Consider the following 22,181-nt stretch of genomic DNA (forward strand, 5'->3'; position numbering starts at 1 on the left):
CTCTCATGTTCTATGCCAAATATTAATTCTTAAATTCCTGTAATAATTGCTACATGCTTATTTGAATTATGTTCATTAATTGTTACTTGACATTTAGCATATTAAATATTAAACTGTCTATTTTCTCTATGATTTTCATAATAAATTGTTATTTGTCATTGTTTGGTTCATAAATAAATTATAATTATTGTGTGCCTTGATACTTAATAATTTCTCATTGGATATAGTATTTATTGGAGTAAATTTTATTACATTTATGAGTTGTTTAAGATTATATTGGGGGAACGGGTTGCATGCCGCAACGGAAATGAAAGTATATATATATATTGGGGGATCGGATTGCACGCCGCAATAGACTTATTTAAAAGTCAATATTGGGGGATCGGATTACACGGTGCAATAGACTTATCTAAAAGTCAATATTGGGGGATCGGATTGCACGCCGCAATAGACTTATCTAAAAGTCAATATTGGGGGATCGGATTGCACGCCGCAACAGACTTATTTAAAAGTCTATATATATACTTGATTGAAATAAATATATGACAGACTTGATTAAAAGGAATATATTGTGAGAGTGGGTTGCACGTTGCAACAGAAATGAATGTGAATATATTGTGAGAGCGGGTTGCACGCTGCAACAGAATTGGTTGAAATAATAATGGATTATGACTGTTGAGTTGGCTTCAATTATTATAAATGAGTTACCTGTTTTATTTTTATTATTTGTTGTTGTCTTTAATATTGCGTACAGGTTAATGTAAGTGAACCGCCTTAGCCTAGTCACTACTTCGTCGAGGTTAGGCTCAGCACTTACCAGTACATGGGGTCGGTTGTACTGATACTACACTCTACACTTCTTGTGCAGATTTTGGAGTTGGTCCCAGCGGCGTACCATAGACTTGCTCGGATTTCAGCTACCAGAGGAGACTTGAGGTATAACTGCATGGCGTCCGCAGTTCTGAAGTCCCCGTCTATTTTACTTTAGCTGTGTGTTTATTTTCAGACAGCTTTATTTTATTCAGACCTTTATTTGTATTTATTCTAGAAGCTCGTGCACTTGTGACACCAAATTCTGGGATGACATTTAGACACCGTTTTGTTTTATGGATTATTCACTATATTTCAGATTTCACTTCCGCATTTGTTCTTTGTTGTTAATAAATTTAAAATTGTTTTAAAAATAAATAATATTATTCTAACATTTACTTGCCTAGCAAGTGATATGTTAGGTGTCATCACAGTCCGAAGGTGGAAATTTCGGGTCGTGACAATTTTTTATAAGTATAAAGGATATTATATGTGGTATTTAAGATGCATATTTTTTCTTTAATATACATTAATTAGTAATTATATATTTATAATTAATTTTGTAAAAATAATTGATATATATTTTTCAAATAAAAAATATTTAGTTTAATTAATTATAAAAACTAATAGCATACATTTTGTAAAAACATTATGAAATGCATGTTTGATAAAATAAATTAATATTTATAAATATAATGACATAACATTATTTAAATATTTGACAAAACTAATCTATCAATTCTAACTAAAAAATGAATAACATGCAATGTAAAATATCAAGCCAATACTATTAAAACAAGTAAATTAGAAATATAAATATAACATAATTTCAAAATAAAAAAATAGTTTAACATATGTCAAATTCCAACATAATAAAAATAAGTTCCAATACAACTTAATATTAGCAAACATAATAAGTTTATAACCCCATTCAACAACAAATTTCTACTTTAGTGACATCACTCATTATATACCAAGTTTGTTTATAACTCGTTATTTCTAATATTAGGTGTAGTTTCAAAAACTAGAATAATAATATAGTTACGCTAAATGAAGAAAATAAAATAAATAAGAAATAAAATATACGAGCACTTACATAGACTCACAAGAAGTAAAGGTAGAGAAATAAAAGATAAATAATGTACAAAGAAAAATATATTTAGAAATTAAAAGAAATTAAAAACTAAAAATTAAAATTAAATAAACAAGTACGGTTGTATACATGATCAAGTTGTCTTTAAAGAATATTCTAATTGAGATAAAACACACAAAAAGAAAATAAACACAAAAGATGTTTGAAGTTGTCCCCACCTAAATGAAAGAAAATAAAAGAAGAAATAAAAATACTAAAGTTCTATTCTAGCTTCCTCGTATCGTCCTGTCTTTGACCTTCATTTACATGTACTTCGGGGTATTCTCCTTATAAAATAACGAACTAAGGAAAATCCTCTAACCTCGAAAGAAACGGGCCTAAAGTTTGCATACCTAGTGTTACCGGACTAAGCATGCTCCTAGCGAGTATAAGCGAGTAATACACAATAAACACCGTAGTACTAATTTTATTTTATTTTTCAATCCAAACTTCCGGCTCTACAAGCAATTCCCTGTCTTAATTTCTCTAACTAGTTAAAAACGCATATGCTATATATTCAACTAAAGAATAACATGAACACATGGAGATCACATAAAAGGGTAGGGAAAACACGTTAAAATATAAATTGCTAAAGCTGAAATAAGGAGCAGAATGGCTTAAACATGATACTAGCCCCTACGACTCAAATATTGTCGCGACCCAAAAATTACACATGTCGTGATGGCGCCTATCCTGATACTAGGCAAGTCGATAACATCAATAACCCACAACTTCTTTTAAATATTGGAAATATAATAATTAAGTTTAAGAGAAAATCACACAATTACTAGGTAAAACATGTTCCCAAAACCCGGTGTGAATGAGTACATGAGCATTTATACATTACAAGTCTGGGAAACCCGGTCTATAATAATTCGAGACCAAATACAATAAACAAAAGGATAGGGAATAAGAGACAAGGTCTGGGAAACATAGCAGCTACCTTTGAATCTCCGAAAAATTAACTGTGTGAAAAAATCAACACCTATTATGTCCGGGATCACTTGGATCTGCACACGAAGTACATGGTGTAGTATGAGTACAACCAACTCAGTAGTTAAACAATATTAAATAAGGAATTGAAAGTAGTGACGAGCTTCTCATCTAAGTCCAAATACAGTACTTTCCAACTTAAAAGGGTAGGCATGCTCTCAAGCTCAACATTTAAAATTTCACAAAAATTTCATATCAAATTTAACTGAGACAGAAGAAAATGTCTTTTAGAAATTTTTCCAAAACAATGATATATGACAGCTGAAATGTAGTAATAATGAAATCAATGCATCCTCTCAGAGTAACAGTCACCTAGTTCTCCCATTCACTCCAACCTCACATTCACTCATTCCTCACAATCACTCAGCGCTCGGCACTCGCACTCAATAGGTACACGTACTCATTGGGGGTGTGTACAGACTCCGGAGGAGCTCCTTCAGTCCAAGTGCTATATCAAGCCAATCAAGGCATAAATCAATGAAACATGCTGCGACGTGCAGCACGATCCATAAATATCCTCACAATTAAGCCCTCGGCCTCACTCAGTCATCAACCTCTCCAGTCTCTCGGACTCAAGATGTCATGAAAATCAGCTCAAAAATAATAATATGATGTATTATAAATAGCAACAGAGAATAAGATATGATATGAAATGAATGAATATGACTGAGTGTGAAATTATAATTTGAACATATAATTCAACCACAAAAATGACCTCAGTGGGTACCAATAATAACAGCATATGTCTAAGCATGATTTTTAATACGAGTTTCAGCTCAATTTTCTCTAACACATAGAGAATATACAGGTATCAACAGATTATTCAACTATACAATTTCATGGAATTTGACCAAGTCACAATTCCTGCGGTGCACGTCCACACCCCCGTCGCCTAGCATATGCATCACCTCAAAACCAATCACATAATGCATAATCTGGGGTTTCATACCCTCAGGACCAAATTTAGAATTTTTACTTACCTCAAGCCGTGTAATTCTTTATTCTGTAATGCCTTTGCCTCGCGAATCAGTCTCCAAACGCCTCGAATCTAGCCACAAATAATTCGATTTAGTTAATAAAATTTATTGGAATTAATTCCATAAGAAAATACTAATTTTCCAACAAAAATTCAAAATTTAGCTCAAAAATCGCTCGTGGGTCCCACATCTCGGAACCCAACAAGAGTTATAAAATCCGAAAGCTCATTCAACCACGAGTCTAACCATACCAATTTACCAAAATCCGACATCAACTCGACCTCCAAATCATCAAATCTTATTTCCAAATCCCTAGGCCCAAATTTTTAATTTACACTTCAAAACACGTAATCTAGTCGGATTATTCAATGATAACTCCATATTATGGAGTAAAAATGATCACAAGTGACTTACCTCAAGATTGCCCCTAATTTCTCGCTCAAAAATCGCCTCACCCACTTTTGGAAATGTCAAAAATTCTCGGACCCTTCTATTTTGTACACTACCTAGTGCTTTCGCACCTGCGGCCATATTTTCACATCTACGGAAGTCATTTAGCCCAAATGCCTCCGCTTTTGCGAGCCTTGGACCGTATCTGCGCCTTCGCAAGTGCGGAAACTTCCCTCGCACCTACGCGCCCGCCCGCAACTGCGCTCGTCCTCCCGCTTCTGCGCAACATGAGCCATATCTGCGGCATCGCACCTGCGGCCAATTTCTCATAGGTGCGATCATACCAGAAGATAGAAATTTTTCATATTTCTTCTAAGTCCGAATTTGATCTGTTAACCATCTGAAATTCACCCGAGACACTCAGGACCTTAACCAAATACACCAACATGTCCTAAAGCATCATACGAACTTAGTCGAGCCTTCAAATCACATCAAACACCAAAAACATGAATCACATAGATGCAAGCCTAATGAACTTTGAAACTTTCAATTTCAACAAACGACGCTGGAACCAATCAAATCACGTCCAATTGACGTCAATTTTTTCACACAAGTCATAAATGACGTAACTAACCTATTCAAATTTCCAGAATCAGATTCTGATCCCGATATCAAAAAGTCAACTCCCTGGTCAAACTTTCCAAAAATTTAACTTTCGCCATTTCATGTCTAATTCCACTACGGACCTCCAAATAATTTTTCGGACATGCTCCTAAGTCCAAAATCACCATACGGAGCTTTTGGAATAATCAGAATTCAAATCCGAGGTCGTTTACACACAAGTCAATATCCAGTCAACCTTTTCAATTTAAGTTCTAAACCTTGGAACTAAGAGTTCCAAATCATTCCAAAACCTCACAAGACCCAAACCAATTAACCCGTTAAGTCATAAAACAACTGTAAAGCATAAATTGAGCAGTAAATGGGGGAACAGGGTTGTAATACTCAAAATGACCGTTCGGGTCGTTACATTCTCCCCCTCTTAAACAAATGTTCGTCCTCGAACGGCCTTAGAATTATACCTGGAGTCTCAAATAGGTGTGGATAATTATTCCGCATCTCCCGCTCAATCTCCCAAGTAGCTTCTCCGACTGGCTGGCCTCTCCACTGTACCTTCACTGATGCTATGTTCTTTGACCTCTGCTTTCGAACCTGCTGGTCTAAAATAGCCACCGGCTCCACATCATAAGTCAAATTACCGTACAATTGCACTGTACTAAAATCCAAAATATGAGACGGATCCCCGACATACTTCCGGAGCATAGATACATGAAACACTGGATGAACACTCGATAGACTAGGTGACAATGCAAGTTCATAAGCCACCTATCCAATCTTCTTAAGTACCTCAAACGACCCAATATACCGAGGGCTCAACTTGCCCTTCTTCTCGAACCTCAACACCCCCTTCATGGGTGAAATCTTGAGCAGAACCTTCTCCCCAACCATGTAAGAAACATCACGGACCTTCCTGTCGGTATAACTCTTCTGTCTAGAATGTGTCGTGCGAAGCCGTTCCTGAATCACTTTGACCTTCTCCAAAGCATCCTAAACCAAGTTAGTACCCAATAGCCTAGTCTCACCCGGATCAACCCAACCCACCAGAGACCGACACCGTCTCCCATACAAAGCCTCATACGGAGCCATCTAAACGCTCGATTGGTAGTTGTTATTGTAAGAAAATTCCGAGAGGGGCAGAAGCCGATCCCAAGAACCCCCAAAATCAATGACACAAGCGCTTAACATATCCTATAGTGCGCTCGGCCTGCCCGTCCGTCTGAGGGTGAAATGTTATACTCAACTGAACCTGTGTACCTAATTCTTGCGGTACTACCATCCAAAACTGTGATGTAAATTGCGTTCTAAGAGTTGTTCCTAAACCTTTGAATCACTATTCCACCTTACCATGCACATACCTGGGGTGATCCCACATCACCATATTCTATGTAAGCCTAACAACACAACATAACTGAAAATCATTAATTTAACCTTAGCCCGAAAATCTTGGAATTCAATTTCCAACATTCTGAATTTCTTACAGGACCCGAATCTCACATTGTCACACTGTATAAGTCTGAACAAGCTGCATCGAGCAATAACCATAACCACTGATACAATCGCATAACATACTACACCACTTGCATACTCGTAGCGCCATTTCCGATCATAGTAACTACTCTAAAACCAACTTGGTACTGATATTAAACCCCATATCAATCAAACCCTCATTCCAAAACCTTCGTACACTGCTGATAATGAAAGAAACACGCGGAAATCTCATGACCCCTTATCAGATCAGCAAGTCATGAAGTTCTCTCTCCCCAACTAGAACCATAATCATTTTCTAAGCTGACTTTCAATATTATCCTCCCGAATATACCGTAATCAAACCTGATAGTACCCATTCTAGGTCCAATGACCTTATACTATTAAACACAACTATCCTACAGACACGCCACATCAATATAACTCCAGCCACAACTGCACAATATGTGTACCTAATTATGGGAGATGTCTCAAGGAAGAGAACCGTATTGCAAGTTCAACAAGTACCACCACAACTACAATGTTACAACCAACTCCTCAAATTTTGTGAAGAGGATAACCGTAGGCGCATGTACACAATTCCTTAAATACGTCATTGATGTAATTTTTATCGTAGAGGAAGGAAAGCAATAAAATCAGATAAATTATCAAAGAAATAAAATTCCCATACACTGCACGGACAACTCGCGTGCGACACAGACAACTCATGTGTCATTGATACCAATATGTAGATCTGCACGAACAACTCACTTGCCAATAATATAAATCACATGTTATGGTCACATGCCTCCAGTCCCGGCATATCATACAAGAGCAATCAATCAAGTACACATGTATATGATACATGAAATAAGATTCACATGATCCTGGACTGGTATAAATAACACGCCATATAGTAGGCAGGTGCAAAGTGTGCTATCACCACTCAAATCGGCAAGTTAATGCAGAAATAGTAACTACCCAATTTATTAAGGGAATTAGCCTCTTTGTAACCTCAAGTATAGCCTAGATATTTCTCAACAAAGGTTCGAATACGAGAAACGTCATAACTTTACGCTTAACCGTCAACTCTAGGCATATCATAGTCTAAACATTTTCCCAAGTCTGAATACTTGCCCCGATGCCCGCACATGGGCTCAAACCTCACATATATATATATATATATATATATATATATATATATATATATATATATATATATATATATATATATATATATATACACACACACGTAGCGCGTAGTCATCACAAAGGAAACTAGTGCCTCCACTGAGTTAAAATAAAATACTCACCTCAAACAGGCCGCAACCTGAAACAATATGCTTCTGAGAACCCCCAGTCTCCACATTCATAGAACATAGGAATCACCATGATTGGTCCCAGCTCCAGCACTTGAATGACTAACACATCTTTCACGCACGATCATCCCATGAGGAATACTTTCACATTTCCTCCCGTTCCACATAGAGATAATTGGAATATCAGCAGTCTATTAACCAGGTGAGCATCGCAATACTAATGACTTCCGAAAGTCAAAACACAATGCCCCTTTTGTAATGCACACCCTTCTCAGGGATTACTGAGTAGTTATAATATCCGTTTAAACATATGAAATCGATCATTCTGTCTATAATTCGTGGTCTTGATTTCCAGAATGAACTGCCACCTTGTAAATATAAGTCTTAATCCCACATAACACACCATATCTATTATTGCCATCATGTGACAAGCACACAAATCTCATTATTAACTCTGAGTCACCAGTATATTACATACCCAGTCAATTAGAAACCTTATATTTTCTCTCATCCATGAGGAATTCACAATGCACAACATGTCTCCCACGTCGGTAGAAAATATCTAGTTTAAACCATGGTAGAAATCATTAATAACACTTTCAAATCCATTTGCACATAACCAAGCTATCAAAACCGAATTTCTCTAACTCCACCAAGCCATGCAGGTCACCAAATCCAAGAATATTGCCACCGAAACATCTGTAAAGTCTCACCACATCACAATTATCCCAAAAGAAGCGAACATACAATTACCATACTGCTCTAGCCTACTACCTAGTTGTCCTATTTTTTTTTGAGTTTCTTCTGAATTACCCTCAAGTTGATACTTCTCCTTGTCATAACGCTACGATCCTTACCCAAAACTCACTACAAGACATCCTAACATAAAATGGCACTGCCCTAAGTCCCATAAACCATTGTATTCTTCTTAAGCATATCCATAAATACAACAACTGAGACACCCACTCTTAAGGACCTTATGTGAATTTAAAATTGTTCCTCTTTCCTTTCTTATACTGAAATGTAAAATTTATAGTCAAATAGAATTATCGCACATACCGATACCATCCAGTATAAGTAACCGATTCTAGTGATATACAAATTCAATTTTTTTTTAATTTCCACATATACATTTTGAATCCATTAGAACCCTCTCGAGAGTCATTCACTCTACTCAAATCTAATTTGCTCCGCCCAAACGGGTCGAAAGACACGTGCTCCTTTAGCACAATCAACACTCAAAGAAGTAACCTTGCCTTAACATGACCAATCAAATTCATACTTCATGCGCACTATATTCTTCAAAATAACAACTTAATCATTCCATAATTTATATATTTTCATAAAGTGCAATGTAACCCATATCCAGAAATTTTCGTACCCGAGTCATCCTCGATCTCCACCTCTGCAAGTCATAACTAACCTACAAGTATGCCTCATACCAAAACTAAAATTTAACATATATCCATGAAATTGAATTGTCAATAGCAGGCTCCCCACTTGGCTCAAAGCCATACAACAAAACACTTCATAACTCACAATACCCATACTTTATTACTACCATAATATTGTAGTCAGTTCAACGAAAATTCTTCTCAAGCTTACGCAACACCCACCATAAAATACCTCAATCATCCGCTAAGTTCGCATTTATTCTCGTGATAGTGAAGTCAACCTTCTCAACCGGATTCAAATTCAAATCTCAACACATACGCCTAGATGTAGAAAAGAAATTCTCCACTCAATATTATAAGGAACACACCTACATAGATTACCCCGCAGGAGATAACCCATCTGCTTAGCCTCAAGTTGGCATATTGTTATACCCTTTCGCAACCACGATTACCACGGAATCACTTAATATTTCTGAGTTTGAACTCATCAACGCGACATAAAAATCTACTTCGCTCCACAATTAAACAGCATGACAGATCCCTCAACGCACTCACAACTCAAGATTGTACGTCACATCAAAACAGGAATCAAGTACCCAATAGCAAACTCTTGAGTCACAAGTAAACTTTATTTGTCTCATTCAACCCATATGAACACATCCTGCATTCACATAATACTTATCATATAGTCATTCAACCACTCATCGAGCCACAAATTACACTTATAGGAATACTACCGAACACATAAATCCAATTGCACAGGTTCTCACAACCGAAACTACCGAGCTTAATCTGCGGTCTAACTCCGGCCTCAAGTACTCCAGAATGGAGCATCAACAAAACATAGAATACTCATCTCGAACCTTGTTCATGGAATCACAAGCCAGCGATACACTGCTGATACTGAGCGCTCACATGCGAACACAAATACGTGGAATGAATTCAAAGAGTTATATTTCAAGCTGAATCAATTCCGCACGATAGAATACAAGGAAGTGAAATTTTTCTAAGGGTTCGACAGCCTCTCGAAGATAAATACAGACGTCTCTGTACCGATCCGCAAGACTCTACTAAACCTGCTCATGACTTGAGAAATATATAACCTAGGCTCTTATACCAACTTGTCATGACCCAAAAATCATACATGTCGTGATGGCGCCTATCCCGATACTAGGTAAGCCAACAACATCAATAACTCACAACTTCTTTTAAATATTAGAAAAATAATAATTAAGTTTAAGAGAAAATCCCACAATTACTAGGTAAAACATATTCCCAACACCTGATGTCACTGAGTACATAAGCATCTATAAATTACAAGTCTGGAAATCTCGGTCTGTAATAATCCGAGACAAAATACAATAAACAAAAGGATAGGGAAGGAGAGACAAGATCTGCGAAACATAGCAGCTACCTTTGAATCTCCGAAAAATTAACTGTGTGAAAACATTAACATCCACTGTGTCCGGGATCACCTGGATCTGCACACGAAGTGCAGGGTATAGTATGATGACAACCAACTCACTAAGTAACAATATTAAATAAGGACCTGAAAGTAGTGACGGGTTTCTTAGCTAAGTCCAAACACATTACTTTCCAACATAAAAGGGTAGCCATGCTCTCAAGTTCAATTTTTAAAATTTCATAGAAATTTCATTTCAAATTTGACTGAGACAGAAGAAAATGCCTTTTAGAAAAAATTTCCAAAACAATGATATATGACAACTTAAATGCAACAATAATGAAATCAATGCATCCTCTCAGAATAACAGTCACTCAGTTCTCCCATTCACTCTTTCCTCACAGTCACTCATTCCTCACAATCACTCATTCCTCACAATCACTCAACACTCGGCACTCGCACTCAGTAGGTACCTACACTTACCGGGGGTGTGTACAGACTCCGGATGGGCTCCTTCAGCCCAAGCGCTATATCAAGTCAATCATGGCATAAATCAATGAAACATGCTGTAGCGTGCACCCCGATCCATAAATATCCTCATAATTAGGCCCTCGGCCTCACTCAGTCATCAACCTTTCCAGTCTCTCGCGCTCAAGATGTCATGAAAATCAGCCCAAAAATGATAATATGATGTATTATAAATAGCAACAAAGAATGAGATATGATATGAAATGAATGAACATGACTGAGTGTGAAATTACAATTTGAACATATAATTCAACCACAGAAATGACCCAGTAGGTACCAATAATAACAACATATGTCTAAGTATAATTTTTAATACGAGTCTCAGCTCAATTTTCTCTAACACACAGAGAATGTACCGATATCAACAGATTATTCAATTACAGAGTTCTATAGAATTTGACCAAGTCACAATTCCTACAGTGCACGCCCACACGCCCGTCACCTAGCATGTGCGTGTAACGACCCGGCCGGTCGTTTCGAGAGTTATAGCCCTGTTTCCCCCATTTTTGCTTATTTGTGTGTTGTTCAGCTGTGTTGAGTTATTTTTAATTGGTAGTTTGGGTTCGGAGTAGTTTTGGAGTAAAATGAGGCACTTAGACTCTTAGTTAGCAAGCTAAGTTAGAAAAAGTCAACTGGAAGTTGACCTATGAGTAAACGAATTTGGATTGGGATTTTCATGATTCAGTTAGCTTCGTTGGGTGATTTTAGACTTAGGAGTGTGTCAGGAATGTAATGTGGAGGTCCGTGGTAGAATTAGGCTTGAATTGGCAAAAGTTAGAAATTTGGCGATTTTGGTCGGCAGTGGAAAATTAGGTATCGGGGTAGGAATGGAAATTCAAAAGTTGGACTAGGTTTCTAGTGTTATTTGTGACGTGTGTGCAAAATTTGAGTTAATTTCGAGTTGATTTGATATGTTTCGGCGCGAGTTTTTGGAAGTCGAAAGTTCGAAAATTCATTTAGTTTGATTTGAGGCGCGTTTCGTCGTTTAAATGTTGTTATGCATAATTTGAGGCCTTGAGTTGGTCTGTTTTATATTATGAAACTTGTTAGTATGTTCGTACGGGGTCCCGAGGAGTTCGGATGAGTTTCGGATATGTTTGGGCTGCGTTGTGCTCGTATTTCTGATGTTTCAACGTCGTTTTGAGAGCATAAATGGTACCACATTAAGCAAATGAGCTCCGATTTCTGATTTAATTGAAGCAATCCGTATCATAATTACGGAGCCATAGCAAAAAGAATCGTCGAATTTGGGCATCGTATATGGAATTTATGGTCATTTTACTAAACAATTATGTTGCCAGATTTTTCAGCTTAATTACGAAATTGCCATTGAATTCGTATTTAAAAATCTGCACTATTTGCAAATATTAAAACCTATATATCTCCTTCATTATAAGGTCAAATTGAGTGATTCAAAAGCCTAACTTAACTAAAATTTCACAAGGAATCCATTGGAGGTATAAAAAACGAGTTTTGGGATCGTTTTGGCATGAGAAACGAGGAAGAATAGCTGGCAGAAAAATATATAAAACGAGGGTTTGTTCATTCGGTCATATTTCGAGTTGGGGAGCTCGGATTTGGGCGATTTTGGGGGCGATTTTTACCATAAGGATTGGGATAAGTGTTCTCTACTCAGTTTTGATTATATTTCATGAATTCATCTTCATTTTTGGGATTTGATTGATGATTTCAAAGTGAAATTGAGGGAGTTAGGGCTTGAGTTTTGGAGAGTTTTAGGTAGGGATTTGAGGGACCAAACGGAGTCCGATTTTGATAAATTTTTGATGGTTAGACTCGGGAGAGGACGAGGGTTTTGAATCTGTCATTGTTGACTGGTTTCGAGATGTGGGCCCGAGGGCGAGTTTTGGCTTGTTTCAGATTTTTGGCATATTTTATAATTTTTATTGTGGAATTCGATTCGTTAGCCTATATTGATGGTATTAATATGATTATGGTTAGATTTGGAGTTTTTGGAGACCGAGTCCAGAGACGAGGGCATCCCGGAGTAGGATTTTACGCTGTTAAGGTAAGTAACAGTTTTAACTCTGACTTTGAGGGTATTAACCCGGAGATTTGATATCACGTGATTGTTTGGAGGTGATACCCACACTAGGTGACGGGCGTGTGAGTTTGCAACGCGAGGTATTGAGACTTGGTCCGTCCCATGAGGCCTCATGGCCATCATCTATATTTACGTAGTTACTTGTTGTTGAACTTGTATGCCTTCATGTTAGAGATCATGCTTAGGCTTTATTCATGCTCACATTATTTGTACTCAGTCATAGAAATTATTGTACATGTTTACCTCAGTCTCCATTATTTGCTAATATATTGTGATACTTGATGTAGGTTATGTTCCCTTATTTGTTGATGATGGTGAGGCTAGTGAGGTACATGATTGAGTGAGGTCGAGGGCCTGGTCGTGAGGATATTAATACCATAGCGCGTAAGTTGTCCGCATAGCACGTGAGTTGACCGTGCGGGTCCAGGTATTGATACCATAGCGCGTGAGTTATCCGTGTAGCACGTGAGTTGGGTGCGAGTGCTGAGTGATGGAGTGACATTATTATGAGGATTCATTGCTTTGGTTGTTGCTGCATTTACCTGTTAATTTCTTTGTGGCATTTGTTGGTTTTATGGAATTTACCTGTTTATTCATGTTTATTGTAAATTGTGAAAATAAATAATTGGATTATTCTGCTTAGCTCGTCACTACTGCTCAGTTCCTTAGTTATTTCTGTTACTACTGAGTCGGTTGTACTCATACTACACCATGCACTTTATGTGCAAATCCAGGTGAGTTAGAAGACAGCGATCATTGAGTTCAGGCCAACTATCTTTGGAGACTACAAGGTAGTTGTTAGCGTCCAGAGGATCTTGTTACTCCTCTTGTCATTTCTTCTTTTGGACAGTTAGACATCTTATATATCTTAGTTCATAGTTTTAGATGCGCATGACTTAGTGATACCCCGATGTTTGGGGCTCGTTTCCATATTTTCTATATTATATTTAGAGTTGATTTAGTTTATGAGAAATTCAAATGTTGGTATTGTTTTATTAAATTCTTATAATCGATTTAGTAGCAATATTTTGGAAAATAGGCTTGCCTTGTAACACATAGGCACCATCACGATCATAGTTAGATTTTGGGTCGTGACAGTGCGTCACCTCAAAACCAATCACATAACACATAATCCGAAGTTTCATACCCTCAGGACCAAATTTAGAACTGTTACTTATCTCAAACCATGTAATTCTTTAATCTCCAATGTCTTTGCCTCGCGAATCACTCTCCAAACGCCTCGAATATAGCCACAAATAATTCGATTTAGTAAATAACATGTAATCTAGTCGAATTATTCGATGATAATTCAATATTATGGAGTAGAAATGATCACAAGTGACTTACCTCAAGATTTCCCGTAATTTCTCGCTCAAAAACCGCCTCACCCCCTTTGGAAATGTCAAAAATGATAAAATTTCTCGGACCCTTCGGTTTTGTACATTGCCCAGCGCTTTCGCACCTGCGGCCATATTTCTGCATCTGCGGTCCCGCTTCTGCGGTAAAACACCGCATCTGCGGAAGTTACTTAGCCCAGCTGCCTCCTCTTCTGCGAGCCTTGGACCGCATCTGCTACTTCGCTGGTGCGGAAAATTTCATCGAACCTGCGCGCCTGCCCTCCTACCTCTGCACAACATGAGCCGCATCTGCTGCATCGCACCTGCGGCCAATTTCTCGCAGGTGCGATCACAATAGAAGATAAAAAATTTTCAAATTTCTTCCAAGTCCGAATTTGATCCGTTAACCATCCGAAATTCACCCGAGACCCTCGGGACCTTAACCAAATACACCAGCATGTCCTAAAATATCATATGAACTTAGTCGATCCTTCAAATCACATCAAACAACACCAAAAATACGAATCACACATAGATTCAAGCCTAATGAACTTTGAAACTTCCAATTTCTACAAACGATGCCGAAACCTATCAAATCACGTCTGATTGACCTCATATTTTGCACACAAGTCATAAAATGACGTAACAAACCTATTCAAATTTTTAAAATCGGATTCCGACCCCGGTATCAAAAAGTCAACCCTCGGGTCAAACTTCCCAAAAATTTAGCTTTCGTCATTTCAAGCCTAATTCCACTACGGACCTCCAAATAATTTTCCATACGCGCTTCTAAGTTTAAAATCACCCTACGGATCTATTGGAATCATTAAAATTCAAATCCGAGGTCGTTTACACATAAGTCAACATCCGATTAACCTTTTCAACTTAAGTTCTCAACCTTAGAACTAAGTGTTCCAAATCATTTCAAAACCTTACCGGACCCGGACCAATTAACTCGGTAAGTCATAAAATAACTGTAAAGCATAAATTGAGCAGTAAATGGAAAATGGGGTTGTAATACTCAAAACGACCGGCCGGGTCATTACAAATACATTTAAAATATGGCAAAGAGACAAATATACCCATGTACTTTTGAATATGGTCTAACAATACCCCTCGTTATATTATTGGATTATTATTACCCCTACAGTCATACTTTGGGTTCAAATATACCCCTCATTTAAATGGAGGGACACGTGTCATCGTCCTGTTGGCCAACTCTAAATATCTCCTAATTAATTAAAAAGACTCATCACCCATACCGGAAAAGAAATTTTCTAAAGCAACTTTTTTTTTTTGTAAAAACTAGAAAAAAACTGATTTTTATTTTTACTAAAAACTGGAAAAAATAAAAATATTTTTTTTTCCAGTTTTTACAAAAAACTGCTTTAAAAAAAACTGATTTTTTTTTTTAAAAATAATTTTTTTGTAAAAACTGAAAACCAAAACTGATAAGCAATTTTCTAAAGCAATTAAAAACTGGAAAAAAACTAAAAACAAATTAACTAAAAACTGAAAAAAGAAAATATTTTTTTTCAGTTTTTACAAAAATATTGCTTTAGAAAATTATTTTTTATTTTTTTTAATTTTTACAAAAAAACAAATTGCTTTAGAAATTAATTTTCGGTTTTTTATAAAGCAATATTTTTCTATAACCCGGAAAAAAATATTTTCAATATTTTCAGTTTTTAGTAAAAAAAAAAAACATTCAGTTTTTCGAGTTTTTACAAAAATATTGCTTTAGAAAATTACTTTTCAGTTTTTACAAAAATATTATTTTAGAAAATATTTTTCAGTTTTTTTTAAAGCAGTTTTTTTGTAAAAACTGGGGAAAAAATATTTTCATTTTTTCCAGTTTTTAGTAAAAAATAAATCCAATTTTTTCCAGTTTTTACAAAAAATAAATTACTTTAGAAAATTACTTTTCGGGTATGGGTAATGGGTCGTTTTAATTAATTAGGAGATATTTAAAATTGACCAACAGGACGATGACATGTGTCCCTCCGTTTAAATGAGGGGTATATTTGAACCCAAAGTATGACTGTAGGGGTATAGATAACTCAGTAGTATAGCGAAGGGTATTCTTAAACTATTTTAGAAAGTAAATAGGTATATTTTACTTTTTAAAATAAAGTAGTAAGATGCACTTGGAGAAAAGCAAACTTAATAGTATTCTAATGATATTTTAAAACTCCTAAAGCAAATCACTAAAGGAAAGACACTAGACTTCAAATAAGTCTACTAAACAGTAGTAACATGCACTAAGAGAAAAACAAATTTGATTAATATTCTAATGATATTTTAAATATTATTTTCCACTATTAGTTTCATGATTAGCACTCTAAAGATGATTACTACGGGAGAAACTAATATTTTGATTAAAAAAAAAAACAAAAGCGGCTAGATAACATGCACTAAGAGAAAAGCAAACTTGATTAATATTCTAATGATATTTTAAATATTATCTATTGATAGATTTCCGCTATTAGTTTCATGATTAGCACTCTTAAGATGATTATTACTACGGGAGAAACTAATATTTTGATTAAAAAAACAAAAGCCGCTAGAATATCTATCTATTTATATTTATATCTATCTATATCTATTCTATATCTATATAATTATAAAAGCACGAATATTTTACGCTAAATATTGAAAGACAAAAATACCCTCAATAAATTGATTGACTTTTATGTCCTTCAAAACATAATTCTATGTTGTATAAAATTGTAACTTAATATTAATTTGCACCGAATTCTAATCATAATCAAATTTAATCGGACTTAGAAGTAAAGTTTTAAAAGGATAGCACGATTTTGAGTTGAGATAAAGTTTAATAATCATAGAAGAAGACTAATTCTATTAAAATTAATTATTTAATTTTTATAGACCAATTGTAGGTCTTGTTGAAGAGAAAAATATGGGATATCTGTTCTCTCTGTCATTCTCTCAAAGTCATAAGATAATGTCCTTTTTGTTGGTAAGATTTTATAAATATTTTATCTATTATGATGGCAGACAAGATAACATTAATTGCAGACGATAAAAATATTGCATGAAATAAGAAACACGCATTTATCTCTACCATTCTAATTATTTGTGTGACTTTGTTTTCCTTTACTTCCATTCAAGTTTATGGAAGATTTTGTACTTATGATTTAATGTTTTTATTTTTGTATGATTTAATTAAAATTGATATCCGGTAGACCTTTGCCTAGCTCCTTGATATGTGTACTTTTGATCACGATCTTATTTTCGCCGTGAAGGAAACAAAGTCAATTTGATCTCGATATTATATTGTCCATGACTCAAAAGATAGAGCAGGTAATTAATTGCTTTGTCATCATAAAGGATTTGTAAGGTTTTTCTTTTTTGTTCAACATTTTTGGACAAAACTTAGTTTGTGATGCAACATGGCGTATATTGCACTAATCATTAGTAAAGTTTTTAAGAAGTAAAGCTCTTATCTTGTCCAAGCCAATCAAGCAAAAGACAAGGAAAGAATAAAATATTTTGATGCATTGATATCTTAAAGTATGCTAATTATGTGGGAAACAAATCGGTAAATTTCTTTATTTAGACTCAAAAACAATTGTCCTGCTTAACTAATAATAGATATTCTTACGAATCCAGCACTCGGTATTAGTAGCCATCTGATATTCATCAAGATTTAGTATATATATGTTGCATGTGAATACAATTTTGATTTCAATGGAAGATTTTTATCGTACAACCTTAAGCATTGACGGGAATTCAAGAAAAATTTGAACGTTTGGTTAAAGTATATTTTACTCATATTAATTATTGATTGAATATTTACGTGTAATTATTAAACAGATTGAATATCTGCGTGTAATTATTAACGTGCAACGCACATTCATAGAGATTAGTTATTATAAAGGTGGGAAACACAAAAGTTAAAAGTTGAATTACTAAAATAAACTTCTAAAATAATTGAAATATACCTTATTTAGTTATTTAATAATAATATTTAAATTAAAGAAGGTGACTTTTGGACTTTTACGAAACGTCCTGTTAAGGTGACTTTTCCGAAACGGAGTGTCTGACATGGCGTGGTGTAAATTTGATTCTTTACATATTGATTTCAGTAGTAATAAACACTGAAAAAATAATAATATTTAAATAAAAGGAAGAAAATCTAATTTAAAGTGCCTCCTCTAAAAGCTGTTATCTTTTACAGAGTAACTACAAGTGTTATATCCCTTCTTTTGTAACTGAATTTTCTGAATTATCAATTGTGCCTTAAGCAGTGGTGGCTCTTAAATCAAAAGACATCTTTTTTACGAAGAAATTCTCTAAACATTCTATAATATTCTTATTATTACTAACCTTAGCTTTAAGAAAAAAAGCCACATCTGTTTGAATGTTATGATTTCACAACTAACGTGATATACAAAATTAATCATTTCAATAATCATGCATTCATGCTTATGCTGCCCTGGTCTCTTATTTGCACAAATTTGTGTTGAAAATTTTCTATTGTACTATACGCTATCAATTCTTATGGTGTGAATGAAATTTTGTTTATATTCTTTTATTCCTCCTAACTATGGTTTTCTAATTTTGCATTTGCATGCTGCTTATATGTGTTTATTAATTTGTTGAATTATTTTGGAGTTATTTGTGGCTGAAAAAAGATATAAGAGTGCAGTTTTCTTTTTGCATGTCCATAAATATGTATTGTTTGTGATTATGGACTTTTTTTCTTGTGTGTTAAATGGAGGTGATTAACTTACATTACTAGGTATCCATTGAAGTACGATTTTGGATTTCTTTACTTTGCATATGCTGGTTTAGTTTTGTATCCATAGATTACAATTATAATAATACGTTTTTGGTCAAATATAATAATAAGTCTTTGGTTTAAGTTCTTTCCTTGGATCTATTCTAGAGAAAAAAAAAAGAGAGATGAGTATTATGACTTCTACAAGATATTTTCCGTGCATTTGTTCTCGTGAAGAAGAGAAGTCAAAATAATCATTAGTATTAAATATGCCTAGGAATGAAAATATGCAAATTACAAAAAGGTAATGAAGAAATTATAAACTTTAGAAAGATATGTCAATTCTCATGATTTCGAAGGTTAACAGTTGGAACACGTACCTTGATTACTATTATGTAGTATATCTCTGTCAATTGTCAAATAATTTTTAATTTTGTATATAAAGTTCAAGAAGGTATTTATAGGTAAAGTGAAATATATTAGTTAGCGAAATTCGCAACATGTTTTCTCATGTGGCTAACTTATACTTTTAGGAGGGATATTAATATCAATAACAAGAATTTTGGTCACGACATAGCAACCGAAACAAATGAAAGAAGCATATACCAGCAATATTATCTATAAGAAAATATTAGGCGATATATACGCTTCATTATCCATGTTTGTACCTCATAAAATCAAAATAAGCAAAACACATGTATCTAATTAAACTTTGATTATTTATCTTTGTAGGTTCAGGCGATATTCAATCATCTAGACCTCAAGTAACAAGTCACCATATATGATCCACATTAAATATTCATAGAACCTTGTACGTTATTTTTTATGTATAATTATTTATTCAAAACTTTTCTAATAATATTAATATTACTTTATAAAATTATATACTATATGACTCTCGAGAAACTAGTAACCCAAAACGAGCAGCAACAAACAAACAAAATTGACCTACTGAAACTTAAAAGTACTATCGAAGGAAATTCTTTAACACTAACTATACACAAAGAAGACCTATTAATCTACTAAGAAATGTTCTCTAGCAAACATGGTCAAAATTGTAAAAATAAAATAAAAATATAGCAAGCTTAATCCCACAACAATGATTGAACCTTAATTTGACAGGAGTAAACCATATGATATTTTAAACAAACATTCTCATAATTCAAACAGAACAAGAAACCAACCAAAGAGAGAGGATAAACAAAGGGCCAATATCATGCTTATCACCACAAAGATCCAAACAAAAGATAAAAAACGGGAAAGAGAGATGGACCTGAAAATTGAAGTTTATATAAATGGGGATTTTCAGCAATTACACGAGCAAAATGCACCCAATTATTACGAACGGAACTCGGACGGAAACCGACGACGACGACGATGACGAACTCAAAACCCCCTCAGCTCAATCAAATTCCATAATTGAAAATTCAAAAATTTAAAGCGGAAGAAGAAAAATAGAAATATTCTTTTGTATTTTCGAATTTTAAGGCAAGAACTGATTTTTTTAATACGAACGAACTAGAATGGAAAATCAGAAAGGAAAAATTGGAAATCAAGACTTTTTAAACCCTCGCCTTTTTCCCTCTCCGTCCTTGACCTCCCCTTTTTCTGCTTTTGGGGTATTTTTTATATATCCTCGGCCTTTGGAATTATCTTGGAGAAGAAGAAATGAACATCAAAACCATGTGGACTCCATTTATGTGAGTGGAATACATTGAGATTTCAATTGATGATTTTGTTGTTTATGTGTGTATTTTATCATTGGCTAAAAGTATGAGTGGAATACTATCGAAATTCAATTGATGATTTTGTTGTTTATATGTGTGAGAGGTGATGTGAAGAAAAATATTAAGAGTGAGTTTGCAAATGTGTATGCGTGCGCTTTTTGTTATATGAAAATAACATGATATCCCTTTCTTTTTATCTACTTTTCTTTTTTGCTAATGATAAACCAAAATGTCTTGGACTAATAATGCTATTGATTAAAGTAAATAGACAATATTCAAAATACTTCACTATTTATTAAGATTACAACTTAAGAATCACACTAAACTAAGTAAAATAATATTATTTTCTGTCAATACTATTTTTGTATTTTTCAATTTTATGAAAAGTAAGATAAACTAAAAGTAACTAGCTGATAAATATCAATTAGTTAAAATAAAGAAAAATATTTTTGTAGTTTTCATACTTTTAGATAAAACAAAACAAAAATGAACTGAAAGTTAAAATATCAATATTACACCTAAAATAAGCATCTAAGCAACAAACGGTATAAAATCTAGGGAAGGGTAAATTATTTCATGTCTACAAGTAATATTTAGTTTTGATACTTACAAAAACTAAAAACATACGTTTTGTAAGAAAATCATAAAATTCATATCTGATAAAATAAATTAATATTTATAAATATAATGTCATAATATTATTCAAATGCTTGACAAAACTAATCTATCAATTCTAACTAAAAAATGAACAACATGCAATGTGAGCCAATACTACTAAAATAACTAAATTGGAACCATGAATATAACACAATTTTAAAATTAAAAAAAAATAGTTTAACATATGTCAAATTCCAACATAATAATAGTAAGTTCCACTACAACTTAAGATCAGGAAACATAATAAGTTTATAACCACATTTAGCAATAAAATTTCACTTTAATTGCATCACTCGTTATATGCCAAATTTGTTAATGACTTGTTATTTCTAATATTAGGAGGTGTGGTTTCAAAAAATAGAATAATAAAATAAATAAAAAATAAGCAATTACATAGAATCACAAGAAGTAAATGTAGAGAAATAAAAGATAAATAATGTACAAAGAAAAATATATCTTAAAATTTCAAAAAAAATAAATTAAAAATTAGAAATAAAAAGTTATAAAGAAAATAAATTAAAATAAAAAACAAAAAAAAAAACTAAAAAGCAACCTTGTAATTACACAGTGTAAATAACACCAATTCTCGTCTCCCATTGAGAATTAGATAGTGCAATTAAACCC

At 34.1% G+C, this 22,181-nt stretch overlaps 1 long non-coding RNA gene across 3 annotated transcripts; it reads right to left on the minus strand.

The window, feature by feature from the left end:
- Positions 1-2,673: 2,673 nt before the first annotated feature.
- LOC107760543 (uncharacterized) lies at positions 2,674-21,013 on the minus strand. Of its 3 annotated transcripts, none has more exons than XR_001642417.2 (4): positions 20,447-21,013; positions 10,515-10,581; positions 3,916-3,983; positions 2,674-2,952 (listed from the first exon to the last, which is right to left on the minus strand). It is a non-coding gene; the product is annotated as an uncharacterized LOC107760543 (long non-coding RNA). The 3 variants fall into 3 exon arrangements; XR_012697465.1 differs by lacking the exon at positions 20,447-21,013 and adding an exon at positions 14,440-15,756; XR_012697464.1 differs by lacking the exons at positions 10,515-10,581; positions 20,447-21,013 and adding an exon at positions 14,440-15,755.
- Between the last annotated feature and the right edge of the window lie 1,168 nt (positions 21,014-22,181).

The sequence above is a fragment of the Nicotiana tabacum genome, chromosome 12, assembly GCF_000715075.1.
Source record: "Nicotiana tabacum cultivar K326 chromosome 12, ASM71507v2, whole genome shotgun sequence".
Taxonomy (NCBI): domain Eukaryota; kingdom Viridiplantae; phylum Streptophyta; class Magnoliopsida; order Solanales; family Solanaceae; genus Nicotiana; species Nicotiana tabacum.